This window comes from Dryobates pubescens, chromosome 5 (assembly GCF_014839835.1).
Source record: "Dryobates pubescens isolate bDryPub1 chromosome 5, bDryPub1.pri, whole genome shotgun sequence".
NCBI classification, from domain to species: Eukaryota; Metazoa; Chordata; class Aves; order Piciformes; family Picidae; genus Dryobates; species Dryobates pubescens.
The window spans coordinates 15065833-15093409 of NC_071616.1; the positions used below are offsets into that span (position 1 = coordinate 15065833).

The 27577-nt window shown below is 52.5% G+C and overlaps 1 protein-coding gene across 3 annotated transcripts in view; it reads left to right on the forward strand.

Moving 5' to 3' along the window:
- Positions 1 to 1839: 1839 nt before the first annotated feature.
- Positions 1840 to 27577, forward strand: part of FRMD6 (FERM domain containing 6) — a 46944-nt gene continuing 21206 nt past the window's right edge. For 2 of the 3 annotated variants that reach the window (XM_054161653.1, XM_009899514.2), the window contains exons 1-2: positions 1840 to 2015; positions 2233 to 2305. The gene's annotated coding sequence lies outside the window, so the exon portion shown is untranslated. Of the gene's footprint in view, positions 2016 to 2232; positions 2306 to 25283; positions 25395 to 27577 lie in introns of those variants that run through there. The other variant, XM_054161654.1, reaches the window with a different exon arrangement.

Sequence of the window (27577 nt, forward strand, 5' to 3'; positions counted from 1 at the left end):
AAAGCTGAGACCTGGGGCTGTTGGGCTTGAGAGGGAATCTGACCAATGCTCAGCAAGAGGGACAAGGTTGGGCACAAGAGGCTGGGGCCAGACTCTTGTCAGTGGTGCCCAGGAACAGGACAAGGGGCAATGGGCACAAACTAGAACCCAGGAGGTTCCATCTGAAAAGTAGCAGAAACTTCTTTGGTGTGAGGGTGCCAGAGCCCTGGAGCAAGCTGCCCAGAGAGGTTGTGGAGTCTCCTTCTCTGGAAAGATTCCCAACCCACCTGGATGTTGTGACTGTGGGCAAGCTGCTGTGGGTGACTCTGCTTTAGCAGGGGAGTTGGACTAGCAAATCTCCAGAGGTCCCTTCCAACCCTCACCACTTTGGGATTCTGTAATGGCAGCCATGCCTTGGATATTTTGGGCAGGCATCCCCTCTGGATTGTTGAAATCATCCTGACATGGAGAGCTGACACTCAGGCTTTCTTTGAGGAATGGGTGGATGCCCCATCCCTAGAAGTGTTCAGAGCCAGGCTGGATGGAACTCTGAACCCATGGCAGGGGTTGTAACTAGATGATTTTTGAGGTCCATTCCAACGCAGAGCATTCTGCGGTTCTATGACTCTCTACATCCAGAAGACATAGCAGAGTTCCTGCAGCTTGGCAGCAGCTTCTCCACTTGCTTGGTGCTTCCCCCACTTTTGATCTTAAGAGGCAAATGAAAACACCCCACAAGCAAATGACACACTCCCCTTACAGGCCTTCCCCACCACCCGTGGTAAGGGCGTGTAGCTGCTCCCCTCCACGTCCTCCCCTCATGACCTTTGGGAAACATCCACAGCCAGAGGTGAAGACCAAGGCTGTGCAGGGATTTATTCTCTCAGTCTTGGTGGGCTTCACGTATAATGTCTCTTGGCCATGTACCTTCTGCAAGAGGGACCAAACCAAAGCAAACTGGATATTAGGCTGGATATTAGGAAGAAGTTCTTTACAATGAGGATGGTGAGACATTGGAACAGGTTGCTCAGAGATGTCCTGGATGCCCCCTTCCTGAAGGAGTTCAAGGTGAGGCTGGATGAGGCCTTAAGCAACCTGGTCTAGTGGAAGGTGTCCCTGCCCATGGCAGTGGGGTTGGAACTAAATGATCTGTCACGTCCCTTCCAACCCACAACATTCTATGATTCTATGAAACTCTGGCTTCCACCACTGCCAGGCTGCTTCTGGAAAAAAAGCTCCAGGTTCCCACCAGCACACCCTTGAAATGTTGGCTTAACCCAGGTCCTGATTTCTTTCTCCCAGCAGTCTCTGTGATAAAGAGCCACATGAAGTTTCTCTCACTGTCTTTCATTAAATTAAGCGAATTAAGCAAGGCTCAGGAACCTCTGGTCCCGGCCAGCTTGGTCAGCTGGTGTAGCCATGTTTCCAAAGTGTCTTCTCTCTCTCTCTGCTTACCCTTACATCAAAGCAAGCTGTGGAGCAGCATTGTCCTCAGAGCACTTCAGCAAAGTATGTCAAGAGATTTGGGAAGCAGCTGACTTAATGCTGAGGAAATTAGTAACCAAATGAGTCCTTAGCCAAACGTCTCCTCTTCTTGATCTTGGGAAAAGTGGTGTTTAAGTTCTCCTGGTTTTGGACTCAGGAAATGTGACTGCACATCTGTCATTATTTTACTCTGCTGCGTTGATGGCTCACATTAAACAAACCACATTCCTGCATGGCTTAGTAATCTCTGCTGTTCCCCTTTCCTTGCTGAGGAGACAAGTCCCAGCTTGACATCAATATACCTGTTGATCAGAGCTCCACTGTTAACCAACCGGCAGAGCTGTGTAGACACCAGCTGCAGGGAGCCTTCCCACCACCAACCTCTTTTCTGCAGCTTGCTGCAGCTTTGTATCCTGCCTCCCCACTCCCCTTTTTCCCCTAACTGTCCTTTGGACGAAGAGCAGGAGGAGCTGAGTGAGATCCACACCTCGCTGAGATCCATGTGTTTCTCGGAAAGGTGCTTGAGTCTTCCCCCTTCTTCCACCGAGCAGGTAAGAACATGTGCTTTGGGGTTGGACACCAGTCAAAAAAGGGTAGGTCTCTCCAAGTGGAGCACAGTTCCCAGGGATCCTGGTGCCTCAGCAGCCTGGGAGGACATGGTGAGCCCCACGGGATGGGCTCCCCCGGGCTGTGCAAGAGGAACATACCTTGAAGTGTCCCACCTGTGCAGGAACGCTGAGCTTTTCTCTTGGTGGCTTTATCTTCCAGCTCTACTGAGATAACCCTGAGCTCACCATGGAGCTGCTGGAGGAACTTGACTTGTAGATGTTCCCAGCACCAGGTAGGAAGACGAGTGCCTGCTTTTAATGGCGTTGGGCTGCGGAAGCAGAAGGAAGGGTGGTGCAGAGGGTGACCTGGTTCTGGAGGGGCCATCTTAGCTGGCTCCCAACTGAGACGTGGGGCTGTGGTGTTGACTGAGAAGCGCCTGGCCATGTGTTGTTGTTATCTGTGGCTTGTGAATGGTTGTGAATGCTTTCCAGCTGCTGGAAACTCAGCAGAAGATCTTGGGGTCTTATCAAGCTTTGTGTTTCTCTGGTGAGGACATGGCTGGCCAAGCGTTGACAGCTGTGCTACTCGGGGCCACCTTTTCCTATGTCACAGCATGGGAGCTGTGCCAGGAATGGTGCTGGTCCTGGGGATGTTTGTGGAGGATAATGCTGTCTTGGGAGAACCATGATTTCCATGGGAAAAGTGAGACTGCCTCAGAGACGTATCCCTTTTGGTTTGAAATAACTCCTTTTGTTCTCCACCATCAGAGATTCTTTTCTACAGGAAAAGAAGGGCAGGTCCTGAAAAAGGGGGACCAGAATGCAATGGTAGTGAGAGTGGGAGGGCAAGGCTTGGCAGCAGGCAAAGGGACCATTCCTTGCCACGGAAAGCTGGGTGGAGGGACCGGGGGCTGCTGGGGGATTGCCAGCCCTGGGGTTTACCAGAGGGCTGCTTTCCCTGGGCAACTCCACTCCCACCCCCTGCACACCAGAAGCTGGGAGGAAGCTGGTTCCCTTGGCACAGAGTATGGAGGGCTCACTCTTCCCCACACCCACCCATCCAAGGGTGATCTGAGGAGTGGATGCAGTTCTGCCTTAGGGTCAGAGTGGGAGTGATGGCAGCTGCTGGTTGAAGCTACCAGCTCATGCATGTGCCATAACCTCAGAAAGGTGCTGGGGGTGCAGGTCTATTGCTGCAGACAGCTTTGAAGGTTTTTGTGCATGGTTACAAAGATGCTGAGGGGGCTGGAGCATCTCTGTGAGGAGGAAAGGCTGAGAAACCTGGGGCTGTTTAACATGCAGAAGAGCAGACTGAGAAGAGATCTTCTCAAACTCTCAGCTGATTCTCAGATCTTCTCTTCAGCCCTAGACCAGACTGCCCAGGGAGGTTGTGGAGTCTCCTTCTCTGAAGAGATTCCAAACCCACCTGGACACTGTGATCCTGGGCAGCCTGCTGTGGGTGACCCTGCCTTAGCAAGGGGTTGGATGATCTCCAGAGGTTCCTTCCAAACCCCAACGGTTCTGTGATGGCAGCCATGACTTGGATGCTTTTGTCAGGCTTTCCTTCTGGATTGCCAAATTAATCGTGACATGGAGAGCTGATGCTCAGGCTTCCTTCTGGCCAAGGGGATCAGCAGTCTCGTGACCATACCATTGCAATTTCAACCCCTCCTTGAAAGTCTGATAGTCACAGGGGATCACCCCATCTGCCCCACGGGGACCCAGCTCACAGACATGATGCTGTGGCCAGGGCAAAGGATGCGGAACCTCATGGCAATCCAATAGCGGCACCAAGGGATGACCACGGTGCAGACTTCACCCAACTGTCTCCTTGTGGCTGCCCACGTGTCACATTGTGCTAAACCTGGGGTGGGATGAGATCTTCCTTGAGCTCTTAGGCCATCTAGCAATAGCTTGCATGAGGGAGATGTTATTTCTTCTGAACTGGTTTCATTCAGTGTCCCATGGACCCTCTTGCAGAGTCTCACTCACTCTGTGGGCAGAAGGTAGCAGCACGGTGCTGGGTGCTCGGGGTCACCCCGTTGGGGCATGGAGTTTTATGAGCACTTTAAGCCTTGCTGTTGACCTTTGCTTCCTTGGGAGCATGTGTAAGGTGGTTGACCCTGACACTGGCAAAGTCCTCCAGCCCCAGTGAACCATGGGGCTGGTTGCTCTCAGCAAGCAGAGCAGCTTAGAGGAGGAACGTTGGTAGAACAGCTCTTTTGAAACAATTAAGAGCTTCTCCAGCTCATTTCCTTCCATGCCCTCGCAGAGGAAATTGGCTTAATTAGCAGTCTTCATGAATAATTAATTTTCTCCAATTTTTTTGATAGCGTCTTTAGAGCGAGAGGAGGTCCTGAGGTGCTCCAGAACTCCCAGCATGGTGGCTCTGCCTGTTAGCTGGTGACCCCAAGACCCATTTGATTCCCTTATGGGTCGTGGAAACAGCCCACAAATGACATGAGAAGGGACCCACAGTGACGTGGAGCTGTTTTCCAAGTGGTTCTTCATCCTCAGCATCTCATGGAGATCAGTGTTTAGATTGGATATTAGGAATGATTCCTTTCCTGCAAGAGTGGTCAGGCATTGGAACAGGCTGCCCAGGGAGGCGGTGGAGTCACTGCACCTGGAGGTGTTGACAAAACATAAGGACATGGCACTTCAGGACATGGTTTAGTGTCCATGGTGGTCTTAGGTTGATGGGTTGATGATCTTGGAGGCCTTCTCCAACCCAAACAATTCTATGATTGATTCTGTGATGGTCTGTCAGAGCATGGATGTGTGGCCCTACCTTCTGCTGCCTGCCCTTGATAGGTGTAGGAACGTTGAGGCTCCTCAGCCATAAAAATGAGGTTTCTCCTCAACTTCTAATGACAGGAGGGTCTGCAGTTGTTTAGACCTGAGCAGGGAGACTTTAATTACTACTTCTGAGCAGAGCAGGATGTAAATACGGACTTGGGGAAGCAGTGAGGGTTATTAAAGTGAAAAGGCTGTAATTGCTGTGCCCCTCCCTCTCCATCAGATTTTCCTCTCGCTCTGGTTTGGAGAGGACCGGCTGATCCAGATAGTTCCCATCAGCCCTACTATTGCTGCTGGCTGCCCAGGGCTGATGGGAACAACCTTACCTGGAATGGTTCCAGGGATGGGCCATCTACCGCCTCTCTGGGCAATCTCTCATCATCCTCAGTGTAAAAATTCTCTCCCTTCTCTCCAGTCTGAATCTCCAAACCGTCACCCCTTGTTCTGTCACAATAGGCCCTGCTCAAAAGTCTGTCTTTAGATTTCTTTTTGGTACCCTTTAAGTACAGGACCATAGGGACTGCTCTGAAGAGGTTATTCAACCCTGGCCACCTTGCCAGGCAGGGACCCCAGTGGGATGGCAGTGTGGGTGCTGCCAGCCATGCCACCCAGCATGTTGGTGCACGCCGTCCAGGAGCTGCTGCCTCCCCCTCTGCTCCCGTGTGCCCTGGCTTTGCCTCGTTCCTGCCTGATGACTGGGTGTGATTGCTTCATCCCATAAACTCTGGTCATGGGGTGAAGAGCCTCCTTGCCACCCTTTCCTTGCTTGACAGGGATGCTGTCCTACTGACAGTGGCACACAGCTGGGGAATGCATTATTTAGGTGCAAGACCTGGGGAATGCATTATTTAGGTGGAAGATTGGGTTGAAGGTTTAGGCATGGTTGAGAGTACCACCCAAGGCTGAGGGGGCATCTCCTCTCTGCACTGCATTCCTGAGGTGCTGTGCTGGACATCTGGGAGGAGATGGGGCTCCTAGGTGGGGACACACATGCCATCTGGGACCCAGCTGAGCTGTCTGGAGGTGGCTGGTTGAGGTGAGAGGAGTCCCACCCTCTGCACAGGCATGAAGAAAGAAAAAGAGAGGAAAAGTTCTGCAGCGGAGTTGTTTTGTTCCCATCCCTGGAGGCTTTGGCACAAACTTATTTAATTATTTTTTTTTCCCTTCTTCTTTTAATTTGTTCTCTCTCTCTTATTATTTTTTTTGGAAGAAATATTTTCAAGCAATGTGTTACTGAAGCCTTTTGCCTCCTGACAACACCCAGGCTCCCTGCCAGCACATATTTCTGATAATTCATCCATTATTAAATGAAATCAAAGATAGGAGCTTAAAAAAAAGTTAAAAAGAAAAAAATAAAGTAAGACATGGGAGTGTTTGCATCTGAGAGAGGCTGTTTACAGCTGGGCTGGGAGTTTCTTCAGTTGCACAAGGATCTCCCCAAGGGAAACCCACCCAAAAATACTTCGCCCTGCTCCTCAAACTGCTAACATCTCTGGTGGCCATGCCAAAGCTTGGGGATAGAATCATGGACTCATGGAAGCTTAAAATCATAAAATCACAGAGTCATCAAGGTTAGAAAAGACCTCTTAGATCATCAAGTCCTACCGTCAAACCAACACCGCCGTGCCCACTAAACCATGTCCCAGCGTGCCACCTCTACACACTTTTCTAACACCTCCAGGAATGGTGACTCCACCACTTCCCTGGGCAGCCTGTTCCAATGCTTTTCCTGCCTTGCTGTGTGCTGTGCTGGTAGAAGCCCTAATTGGGGTGAGTGCTGGCTGGGTACATCCCTTCCCTGCCAGCAGGCAGCCTGGGGAGAATCTGCAACCCATGGCCAGAGACCCCATTTCCCATGATCCAGAAATGAGGGTGTTGAGACCTTGTCCCAGGTTGCCCAGGGAGGTGGTAGATGCCTCATCCCTGGAACTATTGCAGGTCAGGTTGTTTGGGGCTCTGAGCAACCTCTAGTTGCAGATGTCCCTGCTGACAGCATGAGAGTTGGACTAGATGACCTTGAAATGTCCCTTCCAACCCAAACCACTCTGTGATTCTATAATTCTGTGATCCCCACTGTCTCTGGACATGTTTACCAGCTTCAGGGATTTGGGATCCCTGCCCTGGTGGCAGCATTCTTCTTCTCCCACATCACAGTGGCTTGTTGGCTGTGTGGAGGGGGAATTCCCACCCTCCCTGCACTTGGCCAGTTTTAAGGTGAAAACAGGGAGATAAGGAGCTGCAGCCAAAAGCACTGACTCCATCTAAGCTGCTTGCTCCCACCAGTGAAATGGCTCCATTTCCCTGGAGAAAGTGATTTCTCTCCTGCAGAGAACGTGACGGCAGTGCCAAGCGGGTCCCCGCAGGGCTCTTGGGTCGCAGCAGGTCTGTGTTCAGTGCCCACAGCCTGGCCGCGTGGCTGGGGCAGGAGTTGTGCCCACGCCAGATTTCAGCCCACTCTTTGCAGACTGAGTCAGAGTGAGTCAGCTCTCTGGATCGCTCTCCTGCTGCCCTGAGCCAACCCAGCTCATTTATTAGTTAATTAGTTTTCATTTCCTCCTCCTCTCTTTCCTTCCCTCCGCAGCAAGCCCTCTCCCCACTCTCTCAAAGCAAAGAGGCAAAGCAAAACTTCATCTTTCCAGGGAGGGGGCACCTCTCCGGACAGTGTGGGACAGTGTCTCACCACCCTCAGTGCAAAAAGTCTCTTCCTTCTCTCCGGTCTGAATCTCCCTCTTCTAGTCCAAACCATCACCCTGCGCCCTGTCACAAAAGGCTCTGCTCAACAGTCTGTTCCCAGCTTTCTTCTTGGCCTCTTTAAATACTAAAAGGCCACCAGAATGTCTCCCTTGAGCCTTCTCTTCTCCAGCCTTTTCTCCTCCAGCCTGAACAATCCCAGCTCTCTCAGCTGTAAGAGGGATATTCAGACTCCACAGGTAGAAGAAATGTTTCACACTGAGGGTAGCGAGACCCTGTCCTAGGTTGCCCAGAGAGGTGGTAGATGCCCCATCCCTGAAACCATTCCAGGACAAGTTGTCTGGGGCTCTGAGCAACCTGCTCTAGTTGCAGATGTTGCTGACTGCAGGGGTGGACTACATGACCTTGAAAGGTTCCCTGCAACACAAACTTTTCTATGGTGATGTGATTCTATGATCCTCCACCACATTAGCACTCCACCACCACCAAAGCAGCACCCTTGGGCTTGCCTTTCTGCAGAGAGGCTCCTGGACACCAGACCCTTATCTTTTGTCCATGAGGTGGGGGCAGGAGTAACCCACACTGGAGATCATAGAGTGAGAATAATTTTGGTTGGAAAAGATGTTTAACATCATCATAGAATCTTAGAACTCCTGAGGCTGGAAGAGACCTTTGAGGCTCTGGCCAGCCTGATCTAGTGTGAGGTGTCCCTGCCCATGGCAGGGGGGTTGGAATTAGATGATCCTTGTGGTCCCTTCCAACCCTGACTGATTCTATGATCAAGGACAACCACTCACCCAATGCTCACAATCCCACCATTACTGCTAAGCCTCTACCACTAAACCATGTCCCTAAGTACCATATCTGTGCATCTTTTAAACACCTCCAGGGGTGGTGACTCCAGCACCTCCCTGGGCAGCCTGTTCCCCTGACTGAGAACCCTGTGAAGAGATTCCTCCTAATATCCGACCTGAACCTCCTCTGGCACAATTTGAGTGAGGATGAAGATAAAGACAAGGATAGGACCAGGAATAGGGATGAGGATGGGACTAGGAATAGGGATGGGGATAGAGATATGGATAAAGAAGGATGGGAAGTGGGAACAGGAACAGGGATAGCAATGAGGGTGGGAATGAGGATGAAGATTGGGATATTGGTGGGAGTGGGGATGGTGGCAGGAACAGGGAGAGAGAAGGGGATAGGGATAAAGATGGGGATGGGAAAAGGAACAGGAAGAGGGATAGGGATGGGGGTGGGAATGGGGGTGTACATGGAGATAGGGAGATGTACATGGAGATAGGGATGAAGATAATCATGGAGATGGGGACTGGGAAGGGAAAGAAGTAGGGGATGGGAAACGATAAAGAGACAGGGAAGGAGAAAACAGGAATAGGGTGGGAATGAATGTGGATGGGGATGGGAATGGGAAGATAAGGATGGGGATGATCATGGAGATGGAGATGAGAATATTCATAGAGAAGGAGGTGGGGAAGGGTAAAGAGATGTGGAAGGGGAAGAACAGAGATGGATAGGGATAGGAAGACAGGGATGGGAAGACAGGGATGGGGGTGGACATGGAGATGGGGATGGGGAAGAAGTCGTGGATAGGAAAAGGGAGAAGGGGAGGAAGAAGAGGGGGGAGAAGGGGAGGAAGAAGAGGGGGAAGAAGGGGAGGAAGAAGAGGGTGGAGAAGGGGAGGAAGAAGAGGGTGGGGAAGGGGAAAGGGGGAGCCCTTCTGCCCAGGCTGCCTGCTGGCTGGCTAATCCTGCTCTGCTAATAAGCAGGTTGGTTGTGCCTCAGCTTCCCTGCCCGGGCGGGGAGGATTTTTCCAGCACCGAGAGTTTGCAGCTGAAGCATAGGAAAGCAGATGGGAAGGAGCAGGTAATTTTCATCCCCATGAACTAAGCAATGTTATTTCACTTGGAAAATGGATGAACTTTCCTGCTGTTTCCCTCCCCCCACCCTTCGTTCTTCCCCATCTTGTTCCACGCTCGAATAAGGAACCTGCAGGAGCCGGGCAGTTTTAATGGGGCATGTTACATCTGATAGGTAATCAGAGCTGTCTCCATCTCATCTGGGGCAGAAAAAAACCCCCTCAGTTTCTTTGCCTTTGCTGATTAAAATTTAATTACCTTGGATGCAAATGATTTATCAAAGGAACACAGATGATGTTGGTCTTTTTTAAGAACTTCATGCATAGACTGGGAGGTGTTGGGTTGAGGGTTTGACTTGATGATCTTAGAGGTCTTTTCCAGCTTTAATGGTTCTATGAAAAGTGTTTATCGAGCTGCTCATCTGAGGAGGGTCTGCTCCATGCAAGGCAAAACACTTGGGCAGAGGCAGGGGGAAAATTAGCTTTGCTTTTTCCCAAATAGCTTCTCCCTCTGTTAAAGATCTCTTGATCGCTTGACAGCATCATGCAGCAAACATTACCAGTGACTTACATTTTCCTGGTCTCCACCTTTATAAACCTATCACTGGGAACTGCCCAAACTGGGGAAAAATGAGGCTTTTGCTGGGTTTCCATGTTCTTTGTGTAAGTTCATGTCCTGGGAGATTTTATTCCAAAACCAGTCCCAGTGTCAGGGAGAGAAAAGTGCAGGAGTTCCCACTGCACTCAGCCATGCCTCTTCTTTTCTTTGGGGTGGTTTAATTGCTTTAGCTTACTTATTTCTCTTAAAGATGCTTCTTTAAGCCCTGGGCAGCCAGCAGCAATACTAAGGCTGATGGGAACTATCTGCTCCCCCAAAATTAAAGGGAAAAGAAAATGTGGGAGCTCAGCTTTGAGATTAAGAAAGTAGCTTGTGCAATGAAAGAGCCCCCCAGCTTTGTGTCCCAAGGGATATAAATGGCTGAGCATTGCTGAGCTGGGGTTGTTACCACCATGGAAATGAGGGTGGTGAGACTCTGTCCCAGGTTGCCCAGGGAGGTGGTAGGTGCCTCATCCCTGGAACCATTGCAGGCCAGGTTATTTGGGGCTCTGAGCAACCTGCTCAAATTGCAGATGTCCCTGCTGACTGTAGGGGGGTTGGACTAGATGACCACTGAAGGTCCCTTCCAACTTAACCTATTCTTACTGCAAGGCCAGGAGACTCCAGTGCCTCAGCTGGTCCCACTAGAATGTGGCATGGAAGATGGAGGGGACAGAGCAGCTCTGCAAAATGCTCCCCATTAAGGCCTTTGGAAATAGAAACCACAATAACTGACCTGTGTGTTTCCTACCCTTCCCCAAAACTCCCATGTGCTTCATCTCCAAAGCCACTGGAGGACACCAGATTGACCATATGTTGGTTGTCCAGCTTCCCCTCAGCCTCTTGCAGATGGTGTAAGGTGCTCAGAAGCAACCAAATCTGGCTGCTAACCCCTACCCAAGGAACGTGGGCTGTGGATGTGGCTCACCTCCAGCACTGGCACAAGGGCGCTGCTCCCCTCGGGCACAGCACCCACGGGGTGAGGGGTGGCTGGGCAGCCTGGCCCTGAGGAATCAGACGCTCCCAAGAGCAGATAAAAGGGATGGAGCTGGCTGCCTGCCCGTGGAAAGTCCCAGCTTGCTCCTCATCACCCAATCCTCTCACCTCGAGCTGTTTGCAGTCGTCTTCTTCCCAATTAGCATAAGCAAAGCTAAGCTGGCTGGATGCTGGCTGCAAGCTCTTTTTGATTGCGCTAAGCTGCTGCTCCTCTTGGTATTTGAGGCTATTTTTAATGCTCTTTCCTACTCTGCTCTACCACCTAAAGCATTACCAGCAGTGATGAGGCCAGCTCAGCATGTCTCAGCTGCCTGCATGGACAGACAGACGCGTCCTGGTGGCCTTTCATCAGCTGGGCAGTGGCAGCAGGCTCAGCCCTGCCTCGTAGCCATCACCCAGCACTGGGTCAGCCATGGAATGCCCTGTGCCAGCCATCTCCTGGGCTGGGGACTTGGACTGGCTGCTGCAGGAAAGATTTTCTGCTTTTGCATCCCCGAACTGCTGCTTTAGAAGCTCATAGCAAAAATATAGAGAGTCCAAGGTGCCAAACGTTGCTGCATTTGGAAGCAATTGCAAGGGCATTAAAATAGCATGGAATGGTAGAACCACAGGATGGTTGGAGTTGAAAGGTCTCCTAGTCATACTTCTCTGCATTCAGCAGGGACATCTGCAGCTAGAGCAGGTTGCTCACAGCCCCAAACCACCTCACTTGCAATGGTTCCAGGGATGGGGCATCTACCACCTCTCTGGGTAATCTGGGCCAGGGTCTCACCACCCTCAGCATGAAGAACTTCTTACTTCTCCTAGTTTAAATCTCCCCTGTTTCAGTTCAAACCCATCACCCCATGTCCTGTCACAACAGGCCCTGCTCAGAAATCTGTCCCCAGCTTTCTGCTCAGCCCCTTTAAGCACTCAAAGGCCACCAGAAGTTCTCCCTGGAGCCTTATCTTCTCCAGGCTGAACAACCCCTTATCTTCTCTCAGCCTGGCCTCACAGCAGAGTAGTTCCACCCCTTGCATAATTTTTATGGCCCTAAATTGATCTGCAGAACATTCATAGCCCATTTGCATAATACAAAGATATTATTAATTGCCAATTAGTTGCCAAAGAGGACTAATGGCACCTGCTGCAGGTAGAGCAAATGCAACTGGCCCTTTGCAACTGGAAAAACACCTTGTGGTGTGTAATTAAATGTCTTCTCCATGCTCACCCCACCCAGCTGGCCTGGGTACTCCTGTAAGGAAGCTTCCCACGACACCAGGATGGGGCAGTACTGGGACAGAGCATTGACAGGATGGGGCATTGACAGGATGGGGTGCTGCTAGACTCAGAGGTCACAGACTGCAGGGGCTGGAAGGGATCTCTGGAGATCACCTAGTCCAACCCCTCTGCTAATGCAGGGTCATCCACAGCAGGTTGCCCAGGGCCACAATGTGCAGGTGGGTTTGGAATCTCTCCACAGCCTCTCTGGGCAGCCTGGGTAGATGTGTTTTCCTTCCCCAGTGCTGCTGGGATGACTGTTTCTCCATCATATGCAGTGGGTGAGCTGGTGTGAGTTGGGAAGGAGCAGTTCAAGCCTGGGTGCTGGTAGGAATACTTTGAGCAATCACTGAGGAAGGTAATTGGTGTGTCTGATGGACAGGGGCAGGAGGGAGGTGTGGTATCATCTTAGGCTGGGTGTGGAGACCAACTCAAAGGAGGACAAGCCTGGTACTTTTCATGCAACAGCTTAAGATCCAGCCCTGGCATAAACACAAACAGAGGAATGTGATAAAGCATCTGAGCCTGCTCCACAGGTAGGGTTGTTTGCTGAGCTTGGAGGTGGAGAAATAAGAAAAGGTCTCCTCTGTTCTGGGACCTGGCCTGATTATATATGAAAAATGGGGATTTGTCCTGGGGAAAATACACTGACAGCATTATTTTCACTCTCTTGTTTATCTGGTGGCCTATTAGGATCACTGGTTGGGCTGATGCACTTCTGCAGCAGCATCCCATTCGCCTGAAGAGATAAGAAAGCCTCAGCCAAGGACGGAGCTGCTTGGCCATGCTGTAAAAAGCCCCACCATGGGTGAGGGCTGCTCCCCTCTGAGCTGGGTGCAGCACCCAGAGGGTTCCACTGTGGGGCAGTCTGTCCTACCCCAGTCCTCTGCACAGCAGGAAAAGGCTCTTCTGGAAACCTGAAAACTGGTGAGGGGGCTCTAATAGAACCAATGGAGTCTGGAAGGTTCTCTGAGCAACACAGGCCAGTGCCTCACCACCCTCAGGGGCAAAAATTTCTTCCTTCTCTCTAGTCTAAATCTCTCCTCTTTTAGTTTTAACCCATCACCCCTCATCCTGTCCCAACAGCTCCTGCTGAAAAGGTTATCCTGCCTAATAGTCCCCATCTCACTGACCCACACCCCCTGTCTGCTCCAAAGCCCAGAGCAGGTAGCACAGATGCCTCCTTCATCTCCAGACATCCTTGTGCCTAGCCCATGGCACCCTCCCCTGTGCAAACACAGCCCTCAGACCCCCCTCTCTGATGGGGTTCATTCATTTTGGTGCTTTGCAGGAGAAGGGGGTGACCCCAAGCACAACCATGGTAACTGAACCCCTGACACCAGCTCACCCTGATTTTCACCACTACTGCCATTGTGTTTGGCCAGCAGTGAATCCCCTTCCTCTGATTCACTCAGCCCCTTCAGCACACACTTGCTGGTGACAGAAGGGATGTTTTTTGATCACCCTGTAGCCTAATTAATGATGGAAACTCTGCGGTGATCCAGCACTTTGCATCCACAGAGATGAAGCAGATGTCTGTGAGCCCTGGGTCTGATGGTCAGTAGGCAGCTTTGCATTTCCATGGCCAGGACATCCCAGCTCCTCCAGTAATGGGCAGTAGTGCTGGCTGGAGCTGAGCAGATGGTCCCCAGGAGGGGCTGGAGGTGGGTGGGAGTTTGCATGCAGCTAAGTATAGAATCACAGAATTGAATCTTAGAATTGTTTTGATTGAAAGAGACCTTTCAGGCCATTCCCTCTTGTTCTATCTCCTGATACTAGGGAGAAGAGACCAACCCCACCTTGGGCTCCAACCTCTTTCAAGGGAGTCATAGAGAACAGTGAGGTCTCCCCTCAGCCTCCTTTTCCCCAGAGGAAACAATCCCAGTTCCCTCAGCTGCTCCTTATCATTCTTGTTCTCTAGACCCTTCAGCAGCTTCTTTGCCAATCCTCTTTCCCAGTCCTTTCCCAGGAAGCCCCCAGCATCCTTTCACCCCTTCACTTTCATTTGGGTAAGACCTTGGGCAAAGAAATGTTGGCTGAGGGCAGGGTTGTTCAAACAGGTTCTGAGGTACAAGCAGGTGAGAAACACCTGGGATTTCTTTCCTGCTGCCCATCACCACCTTCCAGGCACATTATTTTTAGTGGGTTTTGTTGTTGTTTCTGTTGGTTTGGGTTTGTTTGCATGCTTTGTTTTTTAAAACAGAAAATGTTAATCTGCAATAAGTGCCCTGGGAAGTGGAGGTGCTGTGCATGGTGGGAACCACCATAATCCCCTTTCCTACCTCCAGCTCCTGGCATGCATGAGACTCAGGGCACTGCTTTAATGGATGTCAGAGCTCTGCTCTGGACCAGTATTTCCCAGGGCTTTATATCTGGACCATAAAAATTTAAAGGAGGGGTTGGCAGAGAAAGAGTCACATAAAAGGGGGTAGTAGCCACAGCTGCTTTTGCTTTACTGTGCTCCTACAGCTCATAAACACCCTGGCTTTGCAAAGTGGAGGCTGAGAGAGAGGCGCTCTGCTGGCTCCTGCCATGGGTCTGTGGTGAGAACCTAGCTGTGTGCAGAACCCCAAAAACCTCCTGGGGATGTGAGTATGCATCAGAGCAGGGGTTTGCATCAGGCACATGGGTGCTGTGGTGCATAATATCCCCTCTGCTAGGCACAGCACCCAGTGTTGAGGTGGCACCCCAAAAAGAGGTAGAGGGGCCAACAAGAGGCTGGAGCATTTTTGGGGTCCACAAAGCCTTTGTTCCTCCATCCCACCCTGTGCCACCTCTCAGATGTAGCCTCAAGGAGGGGTGAGCTGGCTCATTCCCTCCAAGTTGGCTTTAATGAAACCAGAGCCTAAGCTCCTCACATTTTTCCGGTCCAGGGGTGACAGGGAAAGGAGTTATTAGGAAAGAGCCCAGGGAGGTTCTCAGGGGTCCGAAAACTGAGCAAATTTCTGGTAGCCTTTCAGTTCTTAAAGGGATCAATCAGAAAGATGGGGACAGACTTCTGAGCAGGGTCTGTTGTGACAGGACAAGGGGTGATGGTTTGAAACTGCAAGAGGGAGATTCAAGCTGGAGAAAAGGAACAGACTTTTGATACTGAGGGTGGTGGGACACTGGCCCAAGGTGCCCAGAGAAGTGGTAGAAACCTCATCCCTGGAACCATTCCAGGTGAGGTTGTTCAGGGCTCTGAGCAACCTGCTCCAGTTGCAGATGTCCCTGCTGACTGCAGGGGGCTGGACTAGATGGTTTTTGAAGGTCCCTTCCCACCCAAACTTCTCTGTGATTCTACAATTCCATGATCCATGGGATGTGAGGGCACCCATAGAACCCAGTGGAGGATGGCCTGGGCACCACGTTCACCGTGGGGCTTCCCCCTCACCTCAGCTGATGCTGGAGTAGTCCAGGATGGAAACCACAGATTCATAGAAGGGTTTGTGTTGGAAGGGACCTTGAAGATCATCTAGCTCCTGCCATGGGCAGGGACACCTTCCACTAGACCAGGTTGTCCAAGCTGGCCTTGAACACCTTCAAAGAAGGGGCATCCACAACTTTCCTGGGGCAACCTGTTCCAGTGTCTCACTACCCTCACTGGAAAGAATTTCTTTCTAATATCCTGTCTAAATCTATCCTCCTCAAGCTTCAATTTAGTCCTCCCCAAGGAAACTGATCCCTGCAACATCCTCAAGCCTTGGTGTGCTCCCAACCCATCTAGCACATCCCAGGGGAAAGGGGTGATGATGTCATTTCAGAGCCCTATTTTCCAGCACATTTAAACTGGGTGGTGGTCTGAGACAGGATGCTCTGCCTCAACCCTGCCCTGCCTTTTCATGCCCGGCTTCCCATGGGATGTGTGGTCCTCAGGGCAGAATAGCCACGGGTGGAAGGCTGGGGCTGATCATTTCGGCACGGGGCCGTGCCTGCTGTGCCTGACTCACCCTTTAACCACGTTCCTTTTCTTTGTGTGATGAACTGGGAGCTGGCGGGGGTGGGGGGAACCGGGCGGCTGACGGAGACGGCACAGCTGCTGCTTCCCGGGGAAATGGTGTGTCTGGGAAATGTTTCCACGGAAAAAAATCACCCTTCAAACCAAACCAAAACAAAACACAGCGTTCCTCTGCTGCCCAGAAAGGAGGGAAGGCTGCTGGGAGAAGCTGCTCTGATCTCAGCACCGTTTCCCTTCCTGCTGGGTGATGGTCTGGTGGCATCACACCAAGGAATCTCTCAGTCTCATCCCAGCCACAATCCTCACATCTGATGGGGTGGTGAGCCCCTTTCTTGCACCCCAAAGCAGTCTTGGAGGAGGGGAACCTCAAAGCCCTGGGGGGTTGGAGAGCTCAGCTGTTATGAACTGCCTGCCAAGTAGATGTGGGCATTGGCAGGGAGGTGGCAGCAGCAGGCACGGGGGGGGGGGGGAATGCCGACTTCCCTGGGCTGTGTGTACTGCTGGACAACAAGCTCACCGTGAGCCAGCAGCGTACTCTTGGGGCCAAGAAGGCCAGTTGTCTCCTGGGGTGAATTAAGAAGAGCGTGGCCAGCAGGTCAAGGCAGGTTCTCCTGCCCCTCTACTCTGCCCTAGTGAGGCCATATCTGGAGTTCTGGGCCCCCAGTTTAAGAGAGACACAGAGCTACTGGAGACATTCCAGCAGAGGCTGCAAAGATTCCAGCAGAGGTTGCAAAGATGCTGAGTGGAGTGGAACATCGCTGTGAGGAGGAAGGACTAAGAGACCTGGGGCTGTTTAGCCTGGAGAAGAGCAGCCTGAGAGGGGATCTGATCAATATCTAAAGTTTGGGGATCAAATGGATAGGGCCAGATTATTTTAAGTGTTGCCCAGTGACAGGACATGGGGCAATGGGCTCAAACTACAACCCAGGAGGTTCAATCTGAACAGGAGAAACTGAGGGTGCTGGAGCCCTGGAGCAGGCAGCCCAGACAGGTTTTGGAGGCTCCCTCTTCGGAGAGGTTCCAAACCCACATGGACATTGTGATCCTGGAGGGCCAGACAGGATGTTCTGCCTTTAGCCTCCCCCATGGGTGCTGGTGCACTTGCTGGTGATACATCTATGGTGAGATATCCTGGGAAACAACCTGGGTGGCAAGTAGCCTGTGTTTGTTTCTGAGCTGGTGCCCACCACTGTTTGCAGCCTCATAAATGGCTTTTTTATCCCCAGGGTGTGATGGAGCAGAGGTGGGTGTCCTTGGGGTGAAGGTGGGGGTGGGATGGAGCAAGAGATGAGGGAAGGAGAGAGAAAAAAAGAGGTGGCCAAAGCAAAGGGATGTGGAGACTCAGGAAACATGACCGCAGCAGACAGGGTCCTGCCTGCCATTAATTGAATACAAAAGGATTAACGAGCTATTCATGGGAGCCCATTAGATAATCATTAGCCAAGTTATGGATCCTGGAGGAGACCTGCTCAGTCCATTGCTCAGAAATCAATTCCCATTTGGCTGGGCATTTAAAGGATGCCGCTGCTGCTTTAAAAAATGGTGGAATGACCCAAATCCTGCCCTGCACCACCAGCACCTCTGGAAGCCTTGGTGCCAGGTGCCTGGTGCAGTCCAACCCCAACACACCAGCACTTTGCTGGGATGTTTTTAGACTGTGATGGCCACCGTGTCATTGACACTGGTGTCAGAACTGCTGCCTCCAAAGTGGCTTTTTGTCCCTTCCCATGATACAGATCCCTGGCAAGGGCTGTTTGAACCAGCCCCATAACTTCTCAAGGTGTAAGGGTGGGATTGGCTGGATGTACCCAGGATCCCCAAGCAAAGAAGGAGAGATGGACAGGATGAGCTTGTCCACAAATACAAGGGTCTTGATGGGCTGCACCCACGAATGCTGAGGGAGCTGGCAGAAGTTGTTGCTGGGCCACTCTCCATCATCTTTGAAAAGTGCTTGAGAACAGGAGAGGTATCAGAGGACTGGAGGAAAGCCAGTGTCACTCCAATCTTCCAAAAGGGCAAGAAGGAGGACCTGGGTAACTAGACTGGTCAGGCAGTGGGGTAGGACTCAATATTCTTCAAGGGTCCATTCCAACCCCCATCATTCTGTGATTCTGTGATCACGCTGGCAGGGTGTGAGCAGGCTCTGCTTTAGCCTGGCCTCATGCCCACCATGGGCTCCCAGCCCCTCTCCCCTTTGGCATCTGTGTGTCTCACACCAAGCAGGGCATTGACCTTGGCTGGGGCTGCTGGGAAGCCCAGCAGCACAAAAAGCTCTTCAGAGTGGTGGTAAATCATTGATAGATGAGTGACAGATCCATTGGGCCACGGCCACGCTCCTCGCTGCCGCGGGTGCTTTGTCCCTGCGGCTGGCGGTGGGGGGACAGGTGGCCTGGGCTGGCTTTTCCCTGCTGCAATCCTGCCTGATTATGAAGCATGAGGCCAGAGTCCTGTTTCCATGGGCAAAGAGGTGCCTGCCTGCCCCGCTGGAGATCTGGGTGGCATCAGCCACCTTTCAAAGCATGCTTGAAACTGGTGCTGGCACCTGAAAGTTGCAGATTTTGCAGCCATCTGCCTGACCTGCTTGCTTTAAACCATGTTGTGCAGAGAAAAGCATCTCCTCAGTGTGGTGGGACATCTCTGGAGCATGGGGATGGGGATGGAGGTGGTGCCAAGCCCATAGTGCCACATACAATGGGGCCTTTTGTGGCCTTCCGCGCTGGAGTTTGGGTTAGTTTAAACCATAAGGTGAGAGTCAGCTCAGGGCATGAGGGTCCAACTGGAGTTGATCCTTCAGAAGAAGCATGTTGGACAATCTCCACTTCGAGGAACTCTACTAGAGAGAGTCCAGTGGAGTCTGCAAGGATGGTGAGTGGACTGGAGCATCTCTGCAAGGAGGAAAGGCTGAAACCTGCAGCTGTTTAGCCTGGAGAAGAGCAGCCTGAGAGGGGATCTGATCAATACTCAGCAAGAGCTGAAGGGTCGGAGGCAAGAGGAAGGGGTCAGACTATTTTCAGTGATGCCCAGTGACAGGACAATGGGCAGTGGGCACAAACTGGAGCTCAGCAGGTTCCATTAAACAGAAGCAGAAACTTCTTTGCTGTGAGGCTGCTGGAGACCTGGAGCAGACTGCGCAGAGAGGTTGTGGAGTCTCCTTCTCTGAAGAGATTCCAAACCCACCTGGACCTTGAGATCTTGGACAACCTGCTGTGGGTACCTCTGCTGTAGCAGGAAGGTTGGACTGGATGATCTCCAGAGGTCCTTCCCAAATCCTACCACTGTGATTCCTCCCAGCCTATGACACTGGTGTGGATTCTCTGATGTCTCATAACATTGGGGCTGCTTGCGACTTCACTGGGGGGGCCTCACTGGGGTTTCTTTCCTGTTTGGGAGATCAGAAGGAGCCCTGAGGCATCTGCTCTTCCATCAGACAGGACTGAAGTCAGCCGAGCAGGCACACAGAGGGGCTATAAATATCCCCCCACTCCTCTGATCTTTCCTCCCCGCCGGCTGCTGCCGTTCCTGCTTTAGGACAAATTTCCAGGGGCTTTTCAGCAGCTCAGACAGGCTGGGAGAAAAATCTAGGAGTAACCCCTAGGCTCAGAGCCCCCCAAATCCCCTTTAGGGCCCCAGAAAGTGGATGAAGGAGTGGGCAAGTGAGGAGAGTCCCTGGATTTTTGGGGTGGGGGGGAGAAGCTGCAGAATTGTTGAGTGCAGGCTGTGCATTGCACTGGGGGGCCTGTGGCAAAGCCCCCACAGCAAGTCTATGCTTGTCTGACCTCATATTTATCCATCATTTGGTACTCAAAACCAGCTCAGGGTCCCAGTTTGGAAGTGGGGAGGCAATCCCTCCTTCCCATCCGGCCATCCCAAGGAATCTCACAGGCTGGAATTGCATCCGGCTGCTGCAACTCAATGTTCCAGAGGCTCCTGGGTTAGAGGCAGCTGTAAATCCGGTGGGATGGATTACAGAATTCACTGGATCAGCACTGCCGGAGTAGCTGCAAGCATTGGGTTGTTTGTTTGATGGGGTATTTTGGGGGGGAGGGTAGGAGGAGGGAGAGGCTCTATGCCTCCCTATCGGGATGCACGCTCAAATTGTTCTTGATGTTGCCATTGGTTATGGATTCAGGGCAGATTTCCCCTCTTTTTCCAGCCCTCTTTGACTCGGATCTTTTGAAACTCCTTTTGATCTCCACCCTTGCCGCCTTCCCAGGCAAAGAGGGAGAGGATAGGTGGATAAGCACAGAGGGAGAGTTGGGATTCCAGTTAAAGAAGCTAACCCAGCCCATCCCCATCATGTTTTGGCTGGCAGCACCTCCTCTGCGAGCATCCCCCAGGTCTGGGGCTGGTTCTGCGTTGCTGGCATTCCTTCCCTGGAGCTGACAGCATCATGCCACCCCTGGCCACCCCAGCATGTTCAACAGGTCATGGAATCAGCCATCGCTTGGGTACTGAGCTGGGCTGCCACCAGCCCACTCCTGGGAAGCTCCCTGCTGTCCTTAGGGCTGCTTAGTACCATTCAGAGCTGGCTCCTGCATGCTGAGTAATCTTATCTAGCCTATTTACTGGGATGGACTGGGGTGGAGGGAGTCAACTAGGGGGTTGTTTCACTCAGGAAAAGAGGAAAGTGGGGCAGCATCAGAAGAAAATCCCTGGGGATGGGTCCTGATGTGCAGAGGCTTGATGATGTCTCTGCAAAGGGGATACTTCTGGCCAAAAATCAGATAGTGTTCTCCTGAAGGCCCCCAAAAATGCCAGAGGAAGCACCCACTCCCCAGCATGCTGCTTGGATCCCTCCATCCCAGCAGCCTCTACACATCCACCTCAGCCTGGATGGGGAGGGAAGAAGATCTTACCTAGAAATCAGCCCCAACCCCAGCACAGTCCACTCCCAGTAGTGAGATTTGTTTTCCTATCTGGTCTAGGGAAGAATTTCCACATGTCAGCTGCAGCCCTGATGTTGTGCCAGGCATCGCTGAGCAACAGTGACGTGCCTGTCCCCAAATGCACCCCATGAGGGTGCTGAGCATCACAGGTGGACACTGAGGTCCCTGTGCAGGGTAAATTTTCATGGAATCATAGAATCATTAAGGTTGGAAAAGACCTCTGAGATCATCAAGTCCAACCACCTGAAAGGAGGCTGGAGTGAGGTGAAGGTCAGTCTCTTCTCTCTAGTACCAGGCGATAGGACAAGAGGTAAGGACCTGAAATTGTGCCAGGGGAGGTGTAGGTTGGAAATTAGGAACAATGTCTCTGCTGACAGAGTGGTCAGGCATTGGAACAGGCTGCCCAGGGAGGTGGTGGAGTCACTATCCCCGGAGGTTGTTCGAGAAACGCGTGGACATGGCACTTCAGGACATGGTTTAATGGCCATGGTGGTGTTGATGGTTGGACTTGATGATCTTGGAGGTCTTTTCCAACCAAAATGATTCTATGATCAACCCAATGCCACCATGCTGTACTTGGGAGAAGAGACCAGCCCCCACCTGGCTCCAACCTCCTTTCAGGATGCTGAGGAGAGTGAGAAGGTTCCTGTCAGGACACCGTAAAAACCACCAAGGGAGATGCCGAGCACTGGTGGCATCACCCTGTGGGTTGGCACAGCTCCATGGGATTTGGATACAATCCCTGTAAGATCATCTGCCCTTGGGAAAGGGATGAGATTTGGGTGGATTTGGTTGTTACTATGTAGGAGATAAGAGAGCCGAAGCGTTTGTGAGACCATCCCCACCAGTAACAATGCCTGTATTGAAAAGCTGGGATGGAGGATACTCAGCTGGTGATAAAGCAGGATCACAGTGAGCAGCTGCCATTTCCCATCTTCTCAATATAAACACATTTAATGCAAGAAAAAAATATCTGTAGATTTGATGTGAATGTTTTCAGTCAGAACCACCATCCTGAGATATGCTCAGCAACACAATTAGCTCACTTAAACATTGTCTGAGAGAAAAAAACAACTTCCATTTAGGACATTTTCCCATCTGTGTTTCCTGGGTTTTTTGGGCTGGAATCATAGGATGGTTTGAGTTGGAAGGGACCTTAAAGATCACATAGTTCCAACTGCCCTGACATGGGCAGGGACACCTCCCACTAGACCAGGTTGCTCAAGGCCTTGTTCAACCCTGCCTTGAACACCTCCAGGGAGAGGTCATCCACAACCTCCCTGGGCAACCTGCTCCAGTGTCTCACCACCCTTATTGTAAAGAATTTCATTCTAATCCCCATTTTAAATCTGCCCTCCTCAAGCTTCTATCCATTGCCTCTCATCCTGTCACTACAAGTCCTTGTAAAAAGTCCTTCCCTGGCTTTCCTGTAGTCCCCTTCATATATTGGAAGGATGCTCTAAGGTACTGGAAGGATGCTCTAAGGTGTCTCTGGAGCCTTCTCTTCTCTGAGCTGAACAGCCCCAACTCTCTCAGCCTATCTCCATAGCAGATGTGCTCCAGTCCTCTGATCATCTTAGTGGCCTCCTCTGGACCCTCTCCAACAGTTTGATGTCCTGGTGTTGGAGGCACCAGAACTGGATGCAGTACTCCAAGTGGGGTCTTACAAGAGCAGAATAGAGGGTGAGAATCACCTCATTCCTTCCAGAATTGTTCAAGAGAAATGTCACAAGAGTCTTTGTTTTTCTCTTTTCACCAAGAGGAGAGGCAGACACCAGACGCTGTCTAAGGCTCATATTTCCAAGCTCTCCCTGTGCCAGAGTCTAGAGTGGTTCATGCCTGGTGACTTTTCACAGAGATTCTCATCCAGCCAGGAGGACACATGGAATTTCTCCTCTTCTGGAGACATGGAGCTGCTCTGAGACTCTTCCCCAGCGTTAGCAGCTGTGCCATCCTAGTCCATGATTATGTATCTCCTTGCTTGTATCCCAGATCTCTTCCTGGTATTTTATTTAGCCTCTGCAGCAAGACGGGTGCTGCCTTACTGGAGTTCTGCATTACACCGGGGAGGGTAGAAGGGTGGGTGGTATGGGAGTGATGGAGCCATGCAGGACCCCTTCATCCTCTTCATCCTCCTCAGCATCACAAGAAGTGATGCCCTGTTTTCATCTTCCCCAACCCCTAAAATATTTTAGGAGTTGGACTAACCGAGCTGGAGGGCAGCTCTGCCACAAGCCTGCCCCCACCTTGGCTATCACAGAATCAATCACAGACTGGTGGGGGTTGGAAGGGACCTCTGGAGATCATCTAGTCCAACCCTCCTGCCAGAGGAGGGTCACCCAGATGAGGTTGCACAGGATCACATCCATGCAGGTTTTGAATGACTCCAGAGGAGACTTCACAACCTCTCTGGGCAGCCTTGTCCAGTGTTCTACCAACCTGAAAGTAAAGAAGCACGGGCGGTGTTTCCAGAGTGAATCTGGGGGTAAAGCAAGCTATTTCTGGATGTGGTAGTGGTACCCATGATCCCACCTGTGCCCTCAGTGTGGTGGCATTTGGCATGGGCAGCTTTGCAAAGGCTCAGCACGTGGAGGAAATTCTTCGCATTGAGGGTGGTGAGACACTGGAGCAGGTTGCCCAGGGAGGTTGTGGATACTTCCTCCTGGAGGCGCTCAAGGCCAGGTTGGATGGGCCCTTGAGCAACCTGGTCTAGAGGAGGGTGCCCCTGCCCAGGGTGTTTTGGAGCTAGATGATCTTGAAGGTCCCTTACAACCCAAAGCATTCTATGAGTCTATGACATGTTTTGATGGTCACGGTGGTGTTAGGTTGCCAGTCGGACTGGATGATCTTAAAGCTCTTTTCCAACCAAAACAATTCCATGATTCTATGACACGAGCAGGAGTGAGCTGCTGGGTGGAAATGCTCCCTGTGTTTCACATGGCATGGATAAAAGCATGACAGAAGCCAAATGGCTTTCCAGCCATGGCTCTGCTGAAAGCCAGGCTGTTTTTTTTACCATGAGGAGAGCAGAGTGTTGGATTCCCACCATCAGTAGCACACACTTGCATCATGTAATTACCCAGCATGTTCTGTTGAGCTGCAACCAGACTTCAGGAATGAGCAGAGCTGCTCTTTATTTAGTTCTGGGAACAAACGGCTGCTCTCCACCGTAGTCTCTTCGTGGAGACTGCGGGGGCAGAGCTGGCCTCGCAGGTCATCCCCAAAACCGCCTGTAGATGCTCAAAAGTGGGGAATAAATAACTCCACCAAAAACAACCTCAGCAGATGGCACTTCTGAAGAAGAAGCAGCTCCAGGATGATTTGCTGCTAATTTATGGGGCTGTTGCTGCTGCTGTTGCTATTCCCACTCCTGGGTCACCCACGGGGAGAGACGTGCGTGTGCACTCGCTGCATGATGTGAGTGCAGGCCTTACACCAGTGAGGCCAACTCACCTCTGATCCAGCTGCCAGGACATCAGTGGGGCTTTTAATGGCAACACAATTCCCAAGTGCTGCCTTGAGATTCCAGGGCTGGGGACACTGGGCTGCTCTCCAGGGGTGCTCGTGTGTGTCCTGTCCCTGGGAGATGCCAAGGTGGTCAGCTCCTCTCCCTGGAGGTATTTGGGTGGGGAGATTCAGATCCTTTCACGGGAAATGCTCTGGCCTGCCAGGGATGGTACTCATGTGCCCTTTCCAGGGGATGCTTGGGTTCCTCCCAGGCTAAATTTGTGTTTCCCCAGGAGGACACCCCCAGGACCAAGATGGGATCAGGGTCTGTACTGGGATTGGGACTAGGACCTATATTGGAAAAGGGACTGGGGTTGGGTCTGGGACTAGGACCCATACTGGAATAAGGACTGGGACTGGTAACAGGACTAGTGCTGCCGTTGTGATCTGGGCTGGGATTGGGATTGCAACCGGGAATAGGACTGGGACCGGGACTGGGACTGGGATTGGAATTCAGACTAGGACTGGGACTGCAACCGAGACTGGGACGACCACCCGTCCTAGGACCGGGACAGGGGGGTATTCTATTTTCCGCACGCCTCCGGGCCAAACCCCCGGGTTCCCCCCCGGGAGTCTGTGCTGAACAATCAGCGGAGACCCGCTGCCGCCGTCCCCCACCCCGAGCTGTCCCGGGGCCCAGGCTGAGGCGGGAGGCGGTGCCGGTGCCGCTCGGGGCGGTGCGGTACGGCCCGGGAAGGGGCGGGGGCGGTGAGCTGGGCTGGGCTGAACTGAGCTGTGCTGGGCACGGCTCGGCTAAGCTCGGCTCGGCTCAGCACATCTCGGCGCGGTTTAGCGCGGCTGGGCTCGGCAGGCAGCACGGTCCCCGGAGCCGCAGGTAGGTGCGTTCCGGGTGTTTGGTTTAGCTCGGCTCGGCTCGGGGGGGGCTGGGCCCGGCTTGGCTGCTTGTTGCGCTTTCGAGAGGTTGGAACCCAGGAGCCGGGGGGGTGGGGGGGAGATGAGTTTGTGCCGGAGAAGTGGGACCTGCAGGAATGCGAGTCATTTCCTCCGCCCGCCCGCCCGCCGGGGGACGGGGACGGAGACGGAGACGGGGACGGGGCCAGGCTGCTCGGACCGCCGGACCCCCCGCCCTTACTGGCCACGGCCACACCACGGCCACGGACCCTCCTGCCCCTCGCCCGCGGGCTGGGTGAGACGCACGGTCACACTTGCCCACGGATCGCCTCACCCGTGGGACTTCTCACCCCTGGATCATACTCGCCCGTGAGACCCCTCCACTCCAGCTCTCAATCACCCACAGATCCTCTTGTTCGTGGGTGACACTCGTCCGCAAGTACCCTTGTCCATAGGTCTCTTTGGTTGTGGGTCACTGCTCACCCACGGATCTCACCCATGGGACCCCTTGCCCCTGAGTCACCCTCACCCGTGGATCCCCTTGACCCTTGGTCCGTTCATCTCTGGGACCTCTTGTTCAAGGGTAACATTCTCCTGTGGGTCTTCTTATCCCTGGATCGCAGTTGCTCATGAATCTCCTTACCCCTGAGTCACATTTGCTTGTAGATCTCCTTGTCTCAGGGTCACACTTGCCCAGAAGTCCCCTCACCCCTGGGTCATGCTTGCCTATGAGTGCTCTTGCCCATGGGACCCCATCCTCATGGCTCACGTTCACCCAAGGGTTCCCGTGCCCATGGGACCACTCACCTCGGGGCCACACTCCCCCGTGGGACTCCTCACTCTTGGGTCACACTTGCCCACAGATCCCCTCTCCCCTGGGTCACACTTCCCTATGGATTCCCTTGCTCCTAGGTCACATTTGCCCATGTGTTGCCTCACCTGTGTGACCCCTTCCTCATGGGTCACATTCACCCATGGGTCCCCTTCCCTGTGGGGACACTCACCTGTGGGTCTCACTCATCCATGCATCTCCTTGCCTGTAGGGCTCCTTTGTCGTGGGCCATACTCACTCACAAATTCCCTTCACCCCTGGGTCACACTCACCCTTGTATCCCTTAGCACACAAGTCATGCTTGCTCACAGGTCTCCTCATCTGCCCATGGGTCTTTGCCCATGGGACTCTTTGCCAGTGGGCCACCACTCACCCATGGGTCCCATTCCCTGTGGGACCCCTTACTTGTGGGTCACACTTGTCCACAAGTACCCTTGTCCATGGGACCCCTTGCTCACAGGCCACACTTGCCCATGGGTCCCCTTGCCCATGGGACCTCTTGTTTGTGGGTCACATTCACCCGTTGCTCCTCTTGCCAGTGGGACACCTCGCCCCTGTGTCACAGTCACCCATGGATCCCTTTGCCCCTTGGTCACACTCGCCCGTGGGTTGTACCCATGGATCTCCTTGCCTCTGAGTCAGTCTCCCATGCATCCCTTCACCCATGGACACCATGCCCCTGGGTCACACTCATCAGTAAGTCCCCTTACTGATGTAAGTCCCCACACTCACCCCTGGGACCTTTTTGTCTGTGAGACCTTTTTTCCATAGATGACATTCACCCATGGAGCACCTTGCCCATGAGTTGCACTTGCCTATGGGATCCCTCACCCATGAGTGCCACCATCTGTTTGTCCCCCAGCCTGTGATCCTCTTGGCTGTGCTTTGTGCTTGCCCATGGGATCCCTCATCCCTAGATCCCATTTGGCTGTTGATCCTGTCACCCATGGGTCCTCTCATCCGTAGACCCTCCTGTTTCTGGGTTACAGTCACCTGTGGGACCCCATTGTCCATGGGCACCCATGGACACTCATAGTGGTGCCATGGCTCGAGGTGCTGGCTGGTACCTGGTAGCACCACTTACGGTCTTCTCCATGTTTCCCACTGGGAATGCAAATCCCTACAAGGTTCTGGAAGTGGGAAGGATAAACTCATGAAGCTCTTCAGCTGAGCTTTAACTTCCACCATGCCTACGGGGGCTGAGCTGTCCCAGGATGGAGCTGAGCTTTTCCAGGCCCACACTTGGTGTTCCCGTGTCCTTTGACTGGCACGTGGGAGTGAGGCAGTGCCCATCCCACCAGCCTCCCACCACCTTTCCTGTCATTTTATGGTCC